The sequence below is a fragment of the Zea mays genome, chromosome 4 (assembly GCF_902167145.1).
Source record: "Zea mays cultivar B73 chromosome 4, Zm-B73-REFERENCE-NAM-5.0, whole genome shotgun sequence".
Taxonomy (NCBI): domain Eukaryota; kingdom Viridiplantae; phylum Streptophyta; class Magnoliopsida; order Poales; family Poaceae; genus Zea; species Zea mays.
The window spans coordinates 195,909,751-195,925,255 of NC_050099.1; positions in this window are offsets into that span (position 1 = coordinate 195,909,751).

The following is a 15,505-nucleotide window of genomic DNA, read 5'->3' on the forward strand; positions in this document are numbered from 1 at the left end:
GGGTAGAAACGACGTAGCTGTTGGATGTTCCAAGCGTTGCCGTAGACCTCGCCTTGGCTGTTGGCCAGCTTGTACGTTCCGGGCTTCAGAACTTTGGCGATGACGAATGGCCCCTCCCAGGGGGGCGTGAGCTTGTGCCTCCCTCGGGCGTCTTGCCGCAGCCGAAGCACCAGGTCGCCCACCTGGAGGTCTCGGGGCCGGACCCCTCGGGCGTGGTAGCGTCGCAGGGACTGCTGGTACCTCGCCGAGTGTAGTAAGGCCTTGTCCCGAGCCTCTTCCAGCTGGTCCAGCGAGTCTTCTCGGCTAGCTTGGTTGCTTTGATCGCTGTAGGCCCTCGTCCTCGGGGAGCCGTATTCCAGGTCAGTGGGCAAGACAGCCTCGGCCCCGTAGACCAGGAAGAACAGCGTGAAACCCGTGGCTCGGCTCGGTGTTGTCCTCAGGCTCCAAACCACCGAGGGGAGTTCCTTCATCCATCGCTTGCCGAACTTGTTGAGGTCGTTGTAAATCCGAGGCTTGAGCCCTTGTAGAATCATGCCGTTGGCACGCTCTACTTGCCTATTCGACATGGGATGAGCCACGGCGGCCCAGTCCACCCGGATGTGGTGGTCCTTGCAGAAGTCCAAGAATTTTCTACCGGTGAACTGGGTGCCGTTGTCGGTGATGATGGAGTTCGGGACCCCGAAGCGATGGATGATGTTGGTGAAGAACGCCACCGCCTGCTCGGACCTGATGCTGTTCAGAGGTCGGACCTCGACCCACTTGGAGAATTTGTCTATGGCGACCAGCAGGTGCGTGTAGCCCCCGGGCGCCTTCTGTAAGGGGCCGACGAGGTCCAGACCCCACACAGCAAAAGGCCAGGTGATGGGTATCGTCTGCAGAGCCTGAGCAGGCAGGTGGGTCTGTTTCGCATAGAATTGACACCCTTCGCAGCTGCGGACAATTCTAGTGGCGTCAGCCACCGCCGTCGGCCAGTAGAAGCCTTGCCGGAAAGCATTCCCGACGAGGGCTCGAGGCGCTGCGTGATGGCCGCAAGCCCCCGAGTGTATCTCTTGTAGGAGTTCTTGTCCTTCGGCGACGGAGATACATCGCTGGAGGATGCCCGAAGGGCTGCGGTGGTAGAGCTCCTTCTCATCGCCCAGCAAGACGAACGACTTGGCGCGTCGCGCTACCCGCCGAGCCTCGGCTCGGTCGAGGGGTAGCTCTCCTTGGCGGAGATATCGCAGGTACGGGGTCTGCCAATTTCGATCAGGCGTGACCCCGGTCTGCTCCCCCTCGATGCGCAATGCCTCGCCTTCGGTGGCCGAGGGTACCTCGGGCTGATTCGAGGGTGCCTCGGGCCGAGCCGAGGGTGCCTCGGGTTGTGCCGAGGGTACCTTGGGCTGAACCGAGGTCGCCTCTGGCTCGGCCGAGTCGTCGATCTTGACGGAGGGTTGATGCAGATCCCGGGAGAAGACGTCCGGGGGAACCGTTGCTCGCCCTGAGGCTATTTTAGCCAGCTCGTCCGCGGTCTCGTTGTAGCGCCAAGCGACGTGGTTGAGCTCGAGCCCGTAGAACTTGTCTTCCAGGCGCCGAACCTCATCGCAGTAGGCCTCCATCTTCGGGTCGCGGCAGTGGGGGTTCTTCATGACTTGGTCGATGACGAGCTGCGAGTCACCGCGAGCGTCGAGGCGTCGGACCCCTAGCTCGATGGCGATCCGCAACCCATTGACCAGAGCCTCGTACTCAGCCACATTGTTGGACGCCGGGAAATGGAGGCGCAGCACGTAGCGTAGGTGCTTCCCGAGGGGTGAGATGAAGAGCAGGCCCGCGCCGGCTCCTGTCTTCATCAGCGACCCGTCGAAAAACATGGTCCAGAGCTCCGGTTGGATCGGAGCCGTCGGTAGCTGAGTGTCGACCCATTCGGCTACGAAGTCCGCCAAGACCTGGGACTTGATGGCCTTCCGAGGGGCGAACGAGATTGTCTCGCCCATGATTTCCACCGCCCACTTTGCAATCCTGCCCGAGGCCTCTCGGCACTGGATGATCTCCCCCAGGGGGAAGGATGACACCACAGTTACCGGATGAGACTCGAAGTAGTGTCGTAACTTCCGCCTCGTCAGGATCACTGCGTACAACAGCTTCTGAATTTGTGGGTAGCGGATCTTGGTTTCGGACAGTACCTCGCTGACGAAGTAGACTGGCCTCTGAACGGGTAATGCATGCCCCTCTTCTTGCCTCTCGACCACAATCGCGGAGCTAACTACCTGAGTGGTCGCGGCGACGTAGACCAAGAGGGCTTCACCATCAGCTGGAGGCACCAGGATAGGCGCCTTTGTGAGGAGCGCCTTCAGGTTCTCGAGGGCTTCCTCGGCCTCAGGGGTCCAAGTGAAACACTCGGCCTTCCTTAAGAGGTGGTACAGAGGCAGACCTCTTTCGCCGAGGCGTGAGATGAAGCGGCTTAGAGCCGCAAGACATCCCATGACCCTCTGTATGCCCTTTAAGTCCTTGATGGGCCCCATGCTGGTGATGGCTGCGATTTTCTCCGGGTTGGCTTCGATGCCTCGCTCGGAGACGATGAACCCCAAGAGCATGCCTCGGGGCACCCCGAAGACACACTTCTCAGGATTGAGCTTGACGCCTTTCGCCTTGAGACATCGGAATGTCACTTCAAGGTCGGAGAGAAGGTCCGAGGTTTTCCTCGTCTTGACTATGATGTCATCGACGTAGGCCTCGACCGTGCGACCGATGTGTTCCCCGAACACATGGTTCATGCACCGCTGGTATGTCGCGCCTGCATTCCTCAAACCGAACGGCATGGTGACATAGCAGTACATGCCGAAGGGCGTGATGAAAGAAGTCGCAAGCTGGTCGGACTCTTTCATCTTGATCTGATGATACCCTGAGTAGGCATCGAGGAAAGACAGGGTTTCGCACCCAGCAGTGGAATCCACGATTTGATCGATGCGAGGCAGAGGGTAGGGAACCTTCGGACATGCTTTGTTGAGACCAGTGTAGTCTACACACATCCGCCATTTCCCCCCTTTCTTTCTCACAAGCACAGGGTTGGTAAGCCATTCGGGATGGAATACCTCTTTGATGAACCCTGCCGCCATTAGCTTGTGGATCTCCTCGCCTATCGCTTTGCGCTTTTCCTCGTCGAATCGGCACAGAGGCTGCTTGACGGGTCGGGCTCCGGCCCGAATATCCAGCGAGTGCTCGGCGACATCCCTCGGTATGCCGGGCATGTCCGAGGGACTCCACGCGAAGACGTCGGCGTTCGCGTGGAGAAAGTCGACGAGCACTGCTTCCTATTTGGGGTCGAGCCCGGAACCGATCCGGATCTGCTTGGAGACGTCGCCACTGGGGTCGAGGGGGACGGTCTTAACCGTCTCCGCTGGCTCGAAGTTGCCGGCATGACGCTTCACGTCTGGCACCTCTTTGGAGAGGTTCTCCAGGTCGGCGATGAGGGCCTCGGACTCGGCGAGGGCCTCGGCGTACTCCACGCACTCCACGTCGCATTCGAACGCGTGTTTGTACGTGGGGCCGACGGTGATGACCCCGTTGGGGCCCGGCATCTTGAGCTTCAGGTAGGTGTAGTTGGGGACGGCCATGAACTTCGCGTAGCATGGCCTCCCCAATACCGCGTGGTAGGTTCCTCGGAACCCGACCACCTCGAACGTTAGAGTCTCTCTTCGGAAGTTGGAGGGCGTTCCGAAGCAGACGGGTAGGTCGAGTCGTCCGAGGGGCTGGACGCGCTTCCCGGGAATGATCCCGTGGAAGGGCGCAGCGCCTGCCCGGACGGAGGATGGATCGACGCGCAGGAGCCTGATGGTCTCGGCGTAGATGATGTTGAGGCTGCTGCCCCCGTCCATAAGGACCTTGGTGAGCCTGACGTCGCCGATGACGGGGTCGACGACGAGCGGGTATTTCCCCGGGCTCGGCACGTGGTCGGGGTGGTCAGCTTGGTCGAAGGTGATGGGCTTGTCGGACCAGTCCAGGTAGACTGGCGCCGCCACCTTCACCGAGCATACCTCCCGGCGCTCTTGCTTGCGATGCCGAGCCGAGGCATTCGCCGCATGCCCACCGTAGATCATGAAGCAGTCGCGGACCTCGGGGAACTCTCCTGCTTGGTGATCTTCCTTCTTGTCGTCGTCGCGGGCCCTGCCACCCTCCGCGGGTGGCCCGGCCCTGTGGAAGTGACGCCGAAGCATGTCGCACTCCTCAAGGGTGTGCTTGACGGGCCCCTAATGATAGGGGCACGGCTCCTTGAGCATCTTGTCGAAGAGGTTAGCACCTCCGGGGGGCTTCCGACGGTTCTTGTACTCGGCGGCGGCGACAAGGTCCGCGTCGGCGGCTTCGCGTTTCGCTTGCGACTTCTTCTTGCCTTTCTTCTTGGCGCCGCGCTGAGTAGACGCCTCGGGAGCCTCTTCCGATGGGCGGCCCTGGGGCTGCTTGTCCTTTCGGAAGGTAGCCTCGACCGCCTCCTGGCCAGAGGCGAACTTGGTGGCGATGTCCATCAGCTCGCTCGCCCTGGTGGGGGTCTTGCGACCCAACTTGCTCACCAGGTCGCGACAGGTGGTGCCGGCAAGGAACGCGCCGATGACATCCGAGTCGGTGATGTTGGGCAGCTCGGTGCGCTGCTTCGAGAATCGCCGGATGTAATCCCGGAGAGACTCTCTCGGCTGCTGCCGGCAGCTTCGGAGGTCCCAGGAATTTCCGTGGCGCACGTATGTGCCCTGGAAGTTTCCGGTGAAGGCTTGGACCAGGTCATCCCAGCTGGAGATCTGCCCCGGAGGCAGATGCTCCAACCAGGCGCGAGCAGTGTCGGAGAGGAACAGGGGGAGGTTGCGTATGATGAGGTTGTCATCGTCCGTTCCACCCAGTTGGCAGGCCAGGCGGTAGTCCGCGAGCCACAGTTCCGGTCTCGTTTCCCCCGAGTACTTTGTGATAGTAGTTGGGGGTCGGAACCGGGTAGGGAACGGTGCCCGTCGGATGGCCCGGCTGAAGGCTTGCAGACCGGGTGGTTCGAGCGAGGGACTCCGATCCTCCCCGCTGTCGTAGCGTCCCCCACGCCTGGGGTGATAGCCTCGGCGCACCCTCTCGTCGAGGTGGGCTCGACGGTCGCGATGATGGTGCTCGTTGCCGAGGCGGCCCAGGGCCGCAGGCGCGGTGTTGCGCGTGCGCACGGTGTAGACCGAGGCTTCCCGCATGAATCGGGAAGTCGCGGCATGAGGTTCCGAGGGGTATCCCTGCCTTCGGGAGGCAGAGCTCTCGGCCCGTCGGACCGTAGCGCCTTCCAGGAGATTCTTGAGTTCTCCCTGGATTCGCCGACCCTCGGTGGTTGATGGCTCCGGCATCGCGCGGAGAAACATCACTGCCGCCGCCAGGTTCTGACCGACCCCGCTGGATGTAGGCTGTGGCCTGACCCTGACGTCATCGGCGACACGGTGCTGGAGACCCTGAGGCAGGTGACGTATTTCTCCGGCCGGGGGTTGACCCACCCATGCCTGCCCGGCGTCCCGGCGGATCGGCTCAAGCGCTCCTGCTCCCTCGTCGATCCTGGCCTGCGCCCCGCGGACTTGCTCGAGCTGTGGGTCGTAACCCCCCGCCGGAACGGGGACCACAGCTAGCTCCCGCGGGATGTCGGCGCGAGGCACCGGCCTAGGGAGATCACCGTCCTCTGGCATGCCGAGATGATTTCCTTCGGAGTGACCCCCTAGATCGACGTGGAAACATTCGCGGCTTGGGCCGCAGTCCTCGTCGTCGAGGCTGCGGCTACCGTCGGAACAGTCGGAGAGGCAGAAGTCACATACGGTCATGAAGTCCCGCATGCCACTGGGGTTGCCAAGTCCAGAGAAATCCCAACAGATGCTGGGGTCGTCGTCTTCCTCGGTCCCAGAGGGCCCGTAGGTGGAGACATCCGTCAACCGGTCCCAAGGCGACCGCGTGCGAGACCCCAAAGGGTTTGGACTCGCCTCTACGAGAATGCCCGCCAAAGCAAGATTGCTAGGCGGGTTGAGGCTGAATCCAAAAGACGTAGGATGGGAATCAGTCGGTACCTCTTGATCGTCGAGCGGCGATGAAGTCACGTCGGGGACTGACTGCACCGTCGCCTCAGGTACGAGGGCGATGCCCAGCAAACTTTCCGCAAGCGCGCTGGCGTCCTCCATTTGCTCGGGTTTGGCGTGTCGCGGGGAGACGACGCTCGTCTTCGTCTCAGACGCGAGGTCGATGCCCGGTGCACCCCTCGTTGGGACGCTGGGGACGTCAACTCGCTCGACAGCCGACGAGGCGCGGCCTCCTGCTTGGCCCTGGTTGCCCCGCCTCCTCCTCCGTTGGCGGGGGAGAGGACAGAGCGAGCTTGAACGTTGTTCTTCCACCACGCGGGGAAGACGTCGTCGATTCCGCCGCCGGCGGGCGGGTTGTTGACCGCCTTTGTCGTTGTCGCGCGGCGGTGGAAGGAGTATCATGTCGTAGCTGCCATCGAAGGACATGAACTCAAGACTCCCGAAACGGAGCACCGTCCCGGGTCGGAGAGGTTGCTGGAGACTGCCCATCTGGAGCTTGACGGGAAGCTGTTCGTCAACACGCAGCAGGCCCCTACCTAGCGCGCCAACTGTCGGCGTTTCGAGACCGGGGGTCCCTCAGGCCGACGAGTGAGTGCCGCGTGCCCCAGCCCAGATGGGTCGAGCGCGTGGGCGAGCACAAAGGGGGGAGAGGAGCGAGGCGGCCGGAGTCCAGCGTGAGAGTGGTGGGAATCCCGCGGCCTTCGTGTTCGTCCCGCGCCCAGGTCGGGTGCGCTTGCAGTAGGGGGTTACAAGCGTCCACGCGGGTGAGGGAAGCGAGCGGCCCCAAGGGAGCGCCTGTCTCGTCCTCGTCCTCGCGCGGCCAACCCTCTCTAAGAGGGCCCTGGTCCTTCCTTTTATAGGCGTAAGGAGAGGATCCAGGTGTACAATGGGGGTGTAGCGAGGTGCTACGTGTCTAGCGGGGGAGAGCTGACGCCCTAAGTACATGCCAATGTGGCAGCCGGAGAGATCTTGGCACCCTGCTGGTGTGATGTCGTGGCCGTCGGAGGAGCGACGGTGCTTGGCGGAGGGACAGCTGTTGGAGCGGTCGAGTCCTTGCTGACGTCCGCCTGCCTCCGTAAGAGAGCTGGGGGCCGCCGTCGTCACAGAGCGTGCGAGGGCGCCATCATTGCCTATCTGGTAGAGCTAGCCAGATGGGACACCGGTCTTGTTCCCTACGACCCGAGGCGGCTCGGGGTAGGGTGATGATGGTGCCTCCTGTTGACGTGGCTGGCCCGCGCCCTAGGTCGGGCGACGTGGAGGCTCCTCCGAAGCCGAGGTCGAGTCTGTCTTCCGTGGCCGAGGCCGAGCCCCTGGGTCGGGCGAGGCGGAGGTCGTTCGGCGGAGGCCAGGGCGGAGTCCGAGCCCTGGGGTCGGGCGAAGCGGAGTTCGTCGTCTTCTGGGACTGAGCCCGAATCCGAGCCCTGGGTCGGGCGGAGCGGAGTTCGCCGTCTTCCGGGACTTAGCCCGAGTCCGAGCCCTGGGTCGGGCGGAGCGGAGTTCGCCGTCTTCCGGGACTTAGCCCGAGTGTAATACTCAAAAGTATAATAAAAGTGGATAGAGATAAACCCATTAGTTTGTGGCCTCTACTATTCATTGCATGTGATCAACACTAGTTAAAAGTGGGTAATTAGAACCAAGAACACCTAAATAACATGTGCATCATGCTGGATCTTACTTTGTGTGCATTTTGTGATGATATAAAAATATGGTAAACAAAAAAAAAATTATGTTAATACCCCAATGGGAAGTTAAATCCTAAACGAAATTCTAGAGTTTGGAAAAGAAATTCTAGAAGTGAAACCAAAAAGAGAAGGGATATAAAAAAAATAAATAATATATATATAAATAAATATATTCAGAATTAATATCCCTAATTTCACAAATATAAGTTGAAGTGATGAGCCATAGAAGTTTGAATTTAAGTTTGAATTCAAATTTAACTTGGAAATGGAGAAAAGAAAATAGGGAATAAAATGGAAAAAAGATTAAAACCCTGTTTGGGCCGGCTAAGCCCTTTTCGGCCCACTATCCATCTCCCACCGCGCAGCCCAGGTCGTCAATCTCCATACCGCGCGCGCGCCCGACATGTGGGGCTCGGCCGTCAGCGCATGGCCGCCCACTTGCCTCACTGCGCCGCGGGCCCCATGCGTCATTCACCGCTGCCTCGCGCTCGTGATTTCCCTCGCCGCCCGGTGGGCCCTCCTAGTCAGATCGACCATCTCCTCGGTTGGTTGGGTCAACCCGCTCCTTCCGCCGCTGCATGCTCGCCGGCCGCGTGGACTGTTGCGGTATCTCGGTCACCCGCGTGTCCATAAAACCGGACGTAACCTCTCTCTCCTCCCCCTCGTGTTCGCGTGCGCCGCCAAGCGTAAATTTCCCCTGTCCAGAGAATACCCTGTGTCAGTCGCCGTCGCGCGCTCGGCCGTGGGTGGAAATCCTGTTCCTGCGCCTTCTAGCCAGTGCTGTGAGGTCAGAGAGCTCCGCCCGAACCTCCTATTCGCGATTGCCGTAGTGCCGTGCGAGGGGACGGGCCGTGTGCCTCCAATTTCTCGCCGTCGAATCGTTCTCCGCCGCGGGACTACAGCGCGTCGTGGGCAGGATTCCTGGGAGCTTGATCTACGGTAAGGCACCCACCATTGCATTCATTATCTCTTCCCTACTGCGTAGCCGTGGGCAATTTGGAAATTGGGGCACCTGGGTGCCAGGTAGGCTCCGCGCCGGCAAGGTCCGGCCGCTGGGATTCGTCGCGCCGCTGGGGTCCGATGCTGGAGGTAGGAGAGGCATCTTGGGCCGTTGGATCAGTTCCCCACGGTTGAGATTAGAATCTGCGTACCGTTTCACTCAGGGTGATCATGGCCATTAGATTTGGATCGTAGGGTTCACGATTGATTATGACGTAGATTCAGCGTGGACCGTGCGATTGAAATCCGAGGGCCCGCATTCCATACCGCTTCAATATGAACCGTGATCTAATCTGGATTGTTTAAATTGAATCGGGCGGCCAGGGTCGTTGGATACCCCTTCGGTCGGGTCGTTTTGCAAAAGAACCCTCGGGGAAAATGGGAATCAACCCGCAGTCCGCTCGGGTGTCTCCCTGAGTCTGTGGAATTCTTGCACCGTAGCCCCTGCTCTTTCTGGTATTTGAGGCCTAGTCCAGAGAACAGAAAAACCAGAGAAATGAATTTATAAATAGATTTTTAATATTAAATTAATGGCAAAAACTTGTTTAATTCACAGAAAATGCATATGAACTCCAAATTGACCCATTCCAGTTCCTAAATTTTTATAATATTATTGCCTAACCATTAGTGCCTCTGTTTTAACATGAAAGATGATTTAAAAGTTATCTAGCACTTAATCTTGTATTAAGCACATAAAGCATTAGAAAATCCATAACTTAAAATCCGTTACTCCAAAATTAATAATTCCAGTTCCTGTGATCTCATTTTAATGTGTAGATTTTTACTGTGTATTTTATTTACATGCTTTGTGTAATGTTAATTCTTGCTATACTATGTATGTATTGTGTTGATGCGAGTAGACGAGCAAGCTACAGAGGATTCTGAGGTTCAGCAAGTAGAGGTAGCTGAGCAGGAGCTCATTGAAGGCAAGTTGTGCCCTTGATCACTTCTTTTACCTATTCATGTTCTTATTATTCATAATGATCTGCATAGGTTAATTTTGATGGGACCCAATAGGATACCCTAGATTTTGACTATCTTTATACCTTGTTTCACCACTGGTTTTACTACTAAATTTTTGGGTAGTACATGCTATTGCATTATGTGGATTTGGGTATAAAGATATTTATGACTCATGACTACACTTTCTATTATCTGTTCATTATTTTATGTTCATGATAAGATCATTATGTTAATGGGAACATGGAGAACCACCCGGGAAAACAGTGCTACCACAAGGGTTTAATGGGACGCCCTTGGCTGACTAACTAGGAAAGCTATTGGAAGACTACCTTACCCGAAAGGGGCAAGGGCAGTAGGGGAGAGGTCAGTGCGGGGAGGTCCCTGGTTGATTTTGCTGCGATGGCTGTCAGCCAGGAACCCTGTACTGGATCTTCCTATAAACTGTAGCGGGTTTTCGGAAGCTAGTGGAACTTTGTAAAGGCCTCGTAGTGGATCCCTAGCCATTCACCTCGGTAGTGTCTAAGGGCCTTGCAAACCCAGGCGACATGGGATACACGACTTGTGGGTAAAGATGCGCAACCTCTGCAGAGTGTAAAACTAGTATACTAGCCGTGCTCACGGTCAAGAGCGGCTCGGACCCTCACATGATTAATTATGGAACTTAAATTCAATTTGACATTTGCATCGCATTTGGGATTATTTTACTATTATTGTTCTTTATTATTATTAAGGTTTGGTATTTACATACACTTAGTAATTGCTAATAAAATTTTGACCAACTTGTAAAAGCAATGCTCAGCCTCAGCCTTTATTTCATTGATCAGCCTTACACTACATGAACTCCCACCTTTGGTGAGTTCATGACACATTATTCCCCACGACTTGTTGAGCTATGAACGTATGTGAGCTCACTCTTGCTGTCTCACACCCCCCCCACAGGAGAAGAGCAGGTGGTCGAAGAGGAGCCGCCTAACACTGAGGAGTTCGATCTGATCTAGGTGGCGTGTCTCGGTCGACATTGGCGCCAACGATCCTTAGTTCGTTTTATGTTACACTTTTATTTTGTAATAAGTCTTCCGCTATGTAATAAATACTTTGATGTTTTATGACATTTATCTCTATACACTCTGTTATTATATATGTTGTCTTCTTTGGCGCATGTATGAGATGCACCCGGCTTTGTCCTTTAAAACCGGGTGTTACAGAAGTGGTATCAGAGGAAATGTTGACTGTAGGACGAAACCTAGATAGAAATGGACAAAACCCTTATCTACTTATCTTACTCTGATTCATTCCATACTTACCTTATCTTGATCCTATCTCACCTTCTACTGTTCTACTCTGATCATTCTTACCTTTTCTACTCTGAGACAAGATGGATTTCACACCTTGGAATCCTTACCCCTATGACATTTTTAAGAGATAGGAAGCCTAAGACAAAATTATAACTATTTTCTCTATTAAAAATGTTGGTTGATTGTTCTGATGATCAATGTCTGATTTGCTTCTTTGATTGATTGAAATAGTATAGACGGGCATCTTAGCATGTACCACCATAAGGTTATGAGTTAGCTTTAGTGGTTAACACACTAATCTACTTAGCTAATAAATCCCCCGCAGTAATATTCCTCATAATTACTCGCCTTGTCTACAATTCTTCCTTTTTTACCCTGTGTTTCTAACCCAGATGAGCTACCCCTATAGTGTTAGAAGAGAGCACTATAGACGTGATCCTTGGTATGTCATGGTTAAGAGAGGCAAAGGCAGTTTATACACTGTGCTAAAGGAACCATAGAACTCACCAATTCCAAAGGACAAAGATTTGAAGTTGAAGTTGCAGTAACTACCACCATCAGAATAGCGACATTCTTAGTAGATGGGAAGTTTGTTGGTGTCAACATCCGTGTGGTTAGAGATTTTTCGGATGTCTTCCCAGAGGAGTTACCAGGGATGCCACCAGATAGGGAAGTTGAGTTTGTTATTGATCTCTTACTTAGAACTGCCCCTATTTCTAAACGGCCATATAGAATGTCCGTAGAGGAGTTGAAGGAACTGAAGAAGCAGTTGACGGAGTTACAAGAGGCCGGTTACATTCGCCCGAGTTCCTCACCTTGGGGAGCGCCGGTATTATTTGTGCAGAAGAAGGATGGATCGCAACGGATGTGCGTGGATTATAGATCTCTTAATGATGTTACAGTGAAGAACAAGTATCCATTGCCCCGTATTGAGGATTTATTTGATCAGATGAGAGGTGCAAGAGTATTTTCGAAGATTGATCTCCGATCGGGTTACCATCAGATGAGGATTAGACCATCGGATATTCCCAAGACGGCTTTCTCGACTCGATATGGATTATATGAGTTTACTGTTATGTCGTTTGGATTAACCAATGCACCAGCTTATTTTATGAATTTGATGAATAAGGTGTTTATGGAGTATTTGGACAGGTTCGTCGTGGTATTCATCGACGATATTCTTATCTATTCTAAGAATGAAAGTGATCATGAGAAATATCTGAGATTAGTGCTACAGAAGTTACGAGATAATCAACTCTATGCTAAGTTCAGCAAGTGCGAGTTTTGGATTGACAAGGTGTCATTCCTTGGTCATATTATTTCTAATGGAGGAATAGCTGTGGATCCTGCTAAAGTAAAGGAGATAATGGAGTGGAGAGTGCCCACTACAGTTACTGAGATTCGGAGTTTCTTGGGACTCGCAGGATATTATCGGAGATTTATTGAAGGATTTTCTAAGATTGCTAAGCCCATGACATCGCTTTTGGAGAAAGGAAGAGAATTCAAGTGGGATGAGAAATGCCAAGAGAGTTTTGATCAATTGAAGGAGAGATTGATGTCTCCGCCAGTATTGATTATGCCAGATCTGCAGAAGGGATTTGACATTTACTGTGATGCATGTGGCCAAGGACTTGGATGTGTGCTTATGCAAGATGGTCATGTGATTGCCTATGCATCTCGTCAGTTGAGGAAGCATGAGTTGAACTACCCCACTCATGACTTGGAATTGGCTGCAGTTGTACATGCACTTAAGATTTGGAGGCACTACATTATGGGAACTAAGTGCCAGGTATATACGGATCATAAGAGTTTGAAGTACATATTCACTCAGAAGGATCTCAATCTTAGGCAACGCCGTTGGTTGGAGCTCATTAAGGATTATGATTTGGAGATTCACTATCACCCAGGCAAGGCAAATTTGGTTGCAGATGCCTTGAGTCGGAAGGAACATGTTCACTCCGCTTTCGTTGTCCAGCTACCTGATGAATTAGCAAAAGATTTTGAGAGACTCAACCTGGGAATTGTTACACATACGGAAGGAGTGACTATTGAATTGGAACCTACCTTGGAGCAAGAAATTCGTAAAGGTCAGGTTGGTGATGCCAAAATCCAGGAGATCAAGGATCTGATAACAGAGGGTAGAGGCCCAGAGTTCACAGAGGATGAGCAAGGCACGATATGGTTCAAGAATCGGATCTGTGTTCCCGACATTGAAAGTCTTCGGGAAACTATATTGAAGGAGGCACATGATTCAGTTTATTCTATCCATCCTGGGAGCACTAAGATGTATTAGGATTTAAAGCAAAAGTATTGGTGGTATGGACTAAAGAGAGATGTGGCTGCACATGTGGCTATGTGCGATGTGTGTCGAAGAGTTAAGGCTGAACACCAGAGGCCAGCCGGACTACTGCACCCACTAAAGATACCTGAGTGGAAATGGGAAGAGATTGGCATGGACTTCATTGTTGGATTACCCCGCACGTCTGCTGGTTATGATTCTATATGGGTGATTGTGGACAGGCTAACCAAGGTAGCCCACTTTATTCCAGTGAAGACCACGTATTCAGGTGCCAAGTTGGCAGAGTTGTACATGGCACGGATTGTATGCTTACATGGTGTGCCAAAGAAGATCGTGTCTGATCGAGGATCACAGTTTACCTCTCGGTATTGGAAGAAGTTGCACGAGTCATTGGATACAAGATTGAATTTCAGTTCGGCTTACCATCCCCAGACTGATGGGCAGACTGAGAGGACTAACCAAGTGCTTGAAGATATGTTAAGAGCTTGTGCTCTTAAACATGGTGGTAGTTGGGATAAGAGTTTGCCGTATGCGGAGTTCTCATATAATAATAGCTACCAGGCCAGCTTGAAGATGTCACCGTTTGAGGCTTTGTATGGCAGAAAGTGCAGGACTCCCTTGTATTGGAATCAAACTGGTGAAAGGCAGTTGTTTGGACCTGAGATTATACAAGAAGCAGAGGAACAAGTTCAGCAAATAAGGGAGAATTTGAGAACTGCACAATCCAGGCAGAAAAGTTATGCTGATACCCGGAGAAGACTGCTTGAGTTTAAAGAGGGAGATTATGTCTATTTGAAGGTGTCACCACTCCGGGGCATGAGAAGGTTCAAAGTCAAAGGAAAGTTGTCCCCTCGCTTTATTGGACCCTTCTTAATCTTAAAGCGAGTGGGAGAGGTTGCATACCAATTGGAGTTACCGGATCATCTCGCGGATGTTCACGATGTCTTTCATGTATCTCAGCTGAAGAAATGTCTTAGGGTACCTGAAGAACAATTACCAATGGAAGACCTTAGTGTTCAAGAAGATTTGACTTATGCTGAGTACCCCATCAAGATTTTGGATACTTTGACTCGAGTTACGAGGAATAAAGTTATTAAGATGTGCAAAGTGCAATGGAGCCACCACGGTGAAGATGAAGCAACTTGGGAAAGAGAAGAAGAGCTTCGTATAGATTTTCCCCACCTTTTCTCTAGTTCTTCTTAAATCTCGAGGACGAGATTATTTTTAAGGGGGGTAGGATTTGTAATACTCAAAAGTATAATAAAAGTGGATAGAGATAAACCCATTAGTTTGTGGCCTCTACTATTCATTGCATGTGATCAACACTAGTTAAAAGTGGGTAATTAGAACCAAGAACACCTAAATAACATGTGCATCATGCTGGATCTTACTTTGTGTGCATTTTGTGATGATATAAAAATATGGTAAACAAAAAAAAATTATGTTAATACCCCAATGGGAAGTTAAATCCTAAACGAAATTCTAGAGTTTGGAAAAGAAATTCTAGAAGTGAAACCAAAAAGAGAAGGGATATAAAAAAATAAATAATATATATATAAATAAATATATTCAGAATTAATATCCCTAATTTCACAAATATAAGTTGAAGTGATGAGCCATAGAAGTTTGAATTTAAGTTTGAATTCAAATTTAACTTGGAAATGGAGAAAAGAAAATAGGGAATAAAATGGAAAAAAAGATTAAAACCCTGTTTGGGCCGGCTAAGCCCTTTTCGGCCCACTATCCATCTCCCACCGCGCAGCCCAGGTCGTCAATCTCCATACCGCGCGCGCGCCCGACATGTGGGGCTCGGCCGTCAGCGCATGGCCGCCCACTTGCCTCACTGCGCCGCGGGCCCCATGCGTCATTCACCGCTGCCTCGCGCTCGTGATTTCCCTCGCCGCCCGGTGGGCCCTCCTAGTCAGATCGACCATCTCCTCGGTTGGTTGGGTCAACCCGCTCCTTCCGCCGCTGCATGCTCGCCGGCCGCGTGGACTGTTGCGGTATCTCGGTCACCCGCGTGTCCATAAAACCGGACGTAACCTCTCTCTCCTCCCCCTCGTGTTCGCGTGCGCCGCCAAGCGTAAATTTCCCCTGTCCAGAGAATACCCTGTGTCAGTCGCCGTCGCGCGCTCGGCCGTGGGTGGAAATCCTGTTCCTGCGCCTTCTAGCCAGTGCTGTGAGGTCAGAGAGCTCCGCCCGAACCTCCTATTCGCGATT